Below are 6,053 nucleotides of genomic sequence, written 5' to 3' on the forward strand. Positions count from 1 at the left end.
GAACTTCAGGAGGAATTCCTGGAGAACTTCAGGAGGAATTCCTGGAGGAACTTCGGAGGAATTTCCTGGAGGAACTTCGGAGAATTCCTGGAAGGAACTTCAGGATAGATCAACTTCGGAGAATTCTGGAGGAACTTCGAGAGAATTCTGGAACTTCCGGAGATTCTGGAGGAACTCCTCGGAGAACTCCGGAGGAACTTCCGGAGGAACTTCCGGAGGAACTTCCAGAACTGGAGGAACTCCAGGAGGAACTCCGGAGGAGACTTCAGAGGAACTTCCGGAGGACTCCCGGAGGAACTCCGGAGAACTTCCGAGGAACTCCGGAGGAGGCTTCGGAGGAACTCCCGGAGGAACTTCGGAGGAACTTCCCGGAGGAACTCGGAGGAGGGAACTCCGGAGGAACTTCGGAGGAACTCCGGAGGACTTCGGAGGAACTCCGGAGGAATTTGGAGGAACTCGGAGGATCCGGAGGGAACTCCGGAGGAACTTCCCGAGGAACTTCGGAGGAACTTCCGGAGACTCCAGGAGAGGAACTGGAGACTCCGGAAGGAACTTCCGGAGGAACTCCCGGAGGAACTCCGGAGGAACTCCCCGGAGGAACTCGGAGGAACTTGGAGGAACTCCCGGGAACTTCCGAGGAACTTCCGGAGGAACTTCCGGAGGAACTTCGGAGGAACTCGGAGGAACTTCCAGGAGGAACTCCGGAGAACTTCCGGAGAACTCAGAGGAGACTTCAGGAAGGAACTTCCGGAGAGAACTCCGGAGGAACTCCAGAGGAACTTCGGAGGAACTTCCGGAAGGACTTCGGAGAGAACTTCGGAGGAGAACTTCAGAGGAACTCCGGAAGAACCGGAGGAACTTCGGAGAACTTCCGAGGAACTTCAGGAGAACTCAGGAGAACTTCGGAGGAACTTCCGGAGGAACTTGGAGGAACTTCCGGAGGGAACTTCCGGAGGAACTTCCGGAGGAACTTCGGAAGAACTTCCGGAGGAACTTCAGAGGAACTTCCAGGAGGAACTTCCGGAGGAACTCGGAGAAGGACTTCCGGAGGAACTCCAGGAAGGAACTTCGGAGGAACTCCGGAGGAACTTCGGAGGAACTTCCAGGAGGAACTCCCGGAGGAACTTCCAGGAGGAGCTCGGAGGAACTCGGAGGAACTCCCGGAGGAACTTCCGGAGGAACTTCCGGAAGGAACTTCCGGAGGAACTCCCGGAGGAACTTCGGAGGAACTTCCCAGAGGAACTCCGGGAGGGAACTGAAGGAACTCGGATGAAGTTCCTTCTCGGAAGTTCCTTCAGGAGTTCCTCGGAGATGCTCCGGAGTTCCTCTATTCCTCCGGAGTTCTCAGGATCCTCCGGAGTTCCAGAGATTCCTTCGAGTCTCCGGAAGTTCCTGGATTGCCTCCCGGAGTTCACTCGGAGTTCTCGAGGAAGGACTCTCGGGAGTTCCTCCGGAGTTCACTCGGAGTTCTCCGGAGTTCCTTCCGGAGTTCTCGGGAGGTTGCTCAGGTTCCTGGAGGCTCGGGTTCCTTCGGAGGTTCCTCCGGAGTTCACTCGGAGTTCCTCGGAGGACTAGGTCACCGGAAGTTCCTTCCAGTTCCTCGGGAAGTTCTCGGAGTTCTGGAATCCTCGGAGATTCCTCGGAGAGACCATGGAAGGTCCTCAGGTCAGTTCCTTCGGGAAGTTCTCGGAGTTCCTGGGAGTTCCTCCAGGTCCCAGGAGTTCTCGGAGGTTCCTTCGGAAGTTCTCGGAGTTCGGCCCGGAGATTCCTCCCAGGAGTTCCTCAGGTCAGGAAGTCTCAGGGTATTCCTCGGGAGTTCCTCCGGGAGGGATTCCGGGAGTTCCTTCGGGAGTTCCTCCGGAGTTCCTTCGGGAGTTCCTTCGGAAGTTCACTCGGAGATTCACTCAGGAGGTTCTCCGGGTTCAGTTCCGGAAGAACTCCAGGAGTTCTCGGGACTTCGAGTTTCTCCGGAAGTTCATCGGAGTTCTCGGGCACTCCGTTCCTCGGAAGTTCCTCCGGGGTTCCCGGGAAGTTCCTCCCGGGTCACTCAGGGTTCCTCGGAGTTCTCTCGGAAGTTCCTCAGGGTTCCTCGGAGTTCCTCCAGGGTTCCTCAGGTTCTCCAGGGAGTTCCTCAGGAAGTTCCTCAGGAATTCCTCCTCGGAAGTTCCTCCGGGAAGTTCCTCGGAGTTCTCAGGGTGGGAGTTCCTCGGAAGTTCCTCAGGGTTCCTCCGGAAGTTCCTCAGGAGTTCCTCCAGGAGTTCCTCCAGGTTCCTCGGAGTTCCTCCGGAGTTCCTCGGGAGTTCCTTCCGGAGTTCTCAGGACATCAGGGAGTTCCCCAGGGTTCCTCCAGGAAGTTCCTCAGGGAGTTCCTCAGGAGTTCCTCGGGAGTTCTCAGGAGGTTCCTCAGGAGTTCCTCCGGAAGTTCTCCAGGAAGTTCTGGAAGTTCTCTTGGGAGTTCCTCAGAGGAAGTCCTCCGGAGAGTTCTCGGGAGTTCCTCCGGAAGTTCCTCCGGGAGTTTCCTCACGTTCCTCCGGGAGTTCCTCCGGAAGTTCCTCAGGAGTTCCTCAGGAAGTTCCTCAGGATTCTCGGGAGTTCTCCAGGTTAGGGTTCCTCAGGAAGTTCTCAGGAGTTTCCTCGGTTCCTCGATTCCGGGTTCCTCCAGGAGTTCCTCGGAGTTCCTCCAGTTCGGAACTCGGAGTTCCTCCGGTTCCTCCGGAAGTTCATCCGGGTTCCTCGAGTTCCTCAGGAGTTCTCAGGTTTCTCGGGAGTTCCTCAGGAAGTTCCTCCGGGGGTTTCTCCAGGAGTTCACTCGGAAGTTCCTTCGGAAGTTCACTGGAAGTTCCTCCGGGAGTTCCTCGGAAGTTCCTCGGAAGTTCCTCCGGGGTTCCTCGGAACTTCCTCCGGGAGAATTCACTTCGGGAGTTCCTCGGAGGTTCCTCCGGGAGTTCACTCGGGAGTTCCTCCGGAAGTTCCTCAGGAAGTTCCTCCAGGAAGTTCCTCGGGAGTTCTCTCGGAAGTTCCTCCGGGTTCTCCGGAAGTTCCTCAGAATTCCTCCAGGATTCCTCCGGAGTTCTCAGGAACTAAAGTTCTCCGGGAGTTCTCGGAGTTCCTCAGAGTTCCTCCGGGAGTTCTCGGGAGTTCCTCCGGAAGTTCACTCGGAAGTTCCTCAGGAGTTCTGTTCCTCAGCAGTTCCTCAGGATTTGCATCCAGGAGTTCCTCCGGAAGTTCCTCAGGAGTTCCTCGGAAGTTCCTCCGGAAGTTTCCTCCGGGAACCTATCCAGGTTCCTCGGAAGTTCCTCCGGAGGTTCCTCAGGTTCCTCCGGAGTTCCTCGGAAGTTCTCCAGGAGTTCCTCGGAAGTTCCTCGGGGTTCTAGCCGGGATTCACTCGGGAAATTCCTCCGGAAGTTCCTCAGGAGTTTCCTCGGAAATTCCTCGGGGATTCCTCGTCTAGGACCTCATTCCTCGGAGTCTCAAGATCTCAGGAGTTCTCAATCCGGAGAGTTCCTCGGGTTCTATGGAGTTCCTCGGGAGTCCTCCAAGTTCCTCCAGGAATTCACTTCGGAAGTTCCTCCAGGAACCTCGCGCAAGTTCCTCCAAAGTTCCTCGGAAGTTCACCGAGATTCTCGGAGTTCCTCAGGAATGGATTCCTCCAGGATTCATCGGAGTTCCTCAGAGTTCTCGGAGTTCTCGAGAGTTCTGGGAGTTTTGAAGTTCCTCCGGAAGTTCCTCCGAAGTTCCTCGAGTTCCTCCAGGAATGATTTGGATCCTCGGAAGTTCCCGGAATTCCTCCAGAGCCCGGAGTTCCTCCGGAAGTTCTCCGTAAAGAGTTCCTCCAGATTCCTCGGAAGTTCCTCGAAGATTCCACTCGGAAGTTCCTCCGAGAAGTTCTCCAGGAGTACCTCCGGAAGTTCCTCGCAGTTCCTCCAGGAATACTTCGGAAGTTCTCTGAAGATATTCTCCTGGAATTCCTCCAGAGAATTCTTCCGGAATTGCTCGGAATTCCTCCGAGTTCCTCCAGAATTCGCTCGGAAGTTCCTCGAATTCAATCGGAAGCTTTTTGGTTTGAGCCGGAAAAATAAACAACATGTTATAAGCGATGTTTTCTTGCAGTGGATGCGTCCTTCACTTTTTGATTTCACTCACACTAGTTAACCCCATCTGTCAAAATATATGATATGCGACGGAAAAAAAAACACTAATGGCGGTAAGCTCCAACGAGGATAATACGAGAATCTCGTATTATCCTCGATTTCAATAAGCACCAAGCGGTATTATCCTTCATTTTGATACCGGTGTTAACTTTAATACGCCGATTTCGACGTATTAAGATAATCCGAGATTTTCTTAATATGGCTGCGTGCGAAAAAAAATGATTGCACACACACCAATGCACAAAGGGGAAATGTCAAACGAAAAAGAAATCATAACAGTTGATTATCGAAACCATCGAAATCTCGCATGCATCTCAGATCGAAAGCAGCATCGGAGTGAAGTTTTTATTCATCCGCTGGAACACGTTCGGCCGGATCCTGAAACACCAAAACCGCTATCCCGAAGCCGTACCAAGACGGAACTTGAAGCTGCCGTTTGTCTTAAAAGGATATTTCCATAAGGAGGTAGGTTTTTTGATTTTGCAAGCGGTGGAAAGCTAACTCTAATGGAACGTACACACGGTCAAGCAGTTCGACCAACATTGACTCCACCTCCCGTTTATTCAAACATTCATCAATTTTTATCAACACCGACACGAACAATCAATTTATTCGACCAACAATATCACACACGAACGACCGAAGCACCAACTCGAGCACCAACCATCAAAAAATATATGAGGGTTTGTGCAACTTCACTACAAATGCTCAAACATGTTCGGCGAACCTTGACTCCACCCCCGACAACTCAAACCAAAATCAAACCGTTTTAATTTTTCCCAACCGAGCCGCCAACTGTCAAATGGTTGTTCGAACAACTTCACACACGTTCCAACAAAGCAGCAACCGAAGCGTTTTCTTGGGGGTGGAGTCAATGTTCGTCGAACTGCTTGACTGGTGTGTACGTAGCATAATGGAACGTACACACGGTCAAGCAGTTTGACCAACATTGACTCCACCTCTTGTTTATTCAAACATCCATCAAGTTTTACCAACAGCGGTACGAACAATCAATTCATTCGACCAACAATATCACACACGAACGACCGAAGCGCCACCTCGAACACCAACCGTCAAAAAATATATTTGTGCAACTTCACTACAAACGCTCAAACATGTTCGGCGAACCTTGACTCCGCCCCCGACAACTCAAACCAAAATCAAACCGTTTTAATTTTTCCAACCAGCTCGTCAACTGTCAAATGGTTGTTCGAACAACTTCACACACGTTTCAACAAAGCAGCAACCGAAGCGTTTTCTTGGGGTGGAGTCAATGTTCGTCGAACTGCTTGACTGGTGTGTACGTAGCATAAAGTTGAACGCAAATTTACAGACTACAGTGACAACGCATCTTGGAAGATGAGACGGAAGATGACCATGAAAATGATTCCGCGAGTTTCAAGGGGAATAATGATTCCCTGGTTAAGCAGACGCGTGATCCGAAACAGAGTTTCTCCGATAGATTGAGTCGAAATATGCGTCTGATCATCAATAATGTTTCCGCAAACTTTTGAATGAATCATCCCCTCTTTATAAATGCTTAAAATGGTTTTGTATGTGACCGAATATAACTTATTTGTTTTAATAATATAATCTTAATTCATAAGTTAAACTAAAGCTTAGGCTACAACTATAAATAGTGTTTTCAATAGTAAAATGAAAGATTTCCATACCAACTCTAAACAATGTCCAGAGCTACAATCCAGTTTCAAGAGAAAAAACACATTAATGCTAGTGAATTATTGGAATGACAGAGAAATTCTTGAAGTTCCTTGGCAATTCTAGGAATTCCTAGGTAATTCAAGTACAGTGGCGTATATGCTCGATTTTTGTTTAATATTTTCTCTGATATCTGCTCAAAAACAATTTTTTAATCTTTCCAAGAATGCTACGCAACATTTT

General features: G+C 50.7%; 1 long non-coding RNA gene across 1 annotated transcript; it reads left to right on the forward strand.

Annotated features, from left to right (window-relative positions):
• The first annotated feature begins 4,209 nt into the window (after positions 1–4,209).
• On the forward strand, positions 4,210–5,788 carry LOC134209037 (uncharacterized). The gene is made up of 2 exons (XR_009978715.1): positions 4,210–4,616; positions 5,485–5,788. It is a non-coding gene; the product is annotated as an uncharacterized LOC134209037 (long non-coding RNA).
• Positions 5,789–6,053: the final 265 nt, after the last annotated feature.

Source organism: Armigeres subalbatus, chromosome 1 (assembly GCF_024139115.2).
Source record: "Armigeres subalbatus isolate Guangzhou_Male chromosome 1, GZ_Asu_2, whole genome shotgun sequence".
Taxonomy (NCBI): Eukaryota; Metazoa; Arthropoda; class Insecta; order Diptera; family Culicidae; genus Armigeres; species Armigeres subalbatus.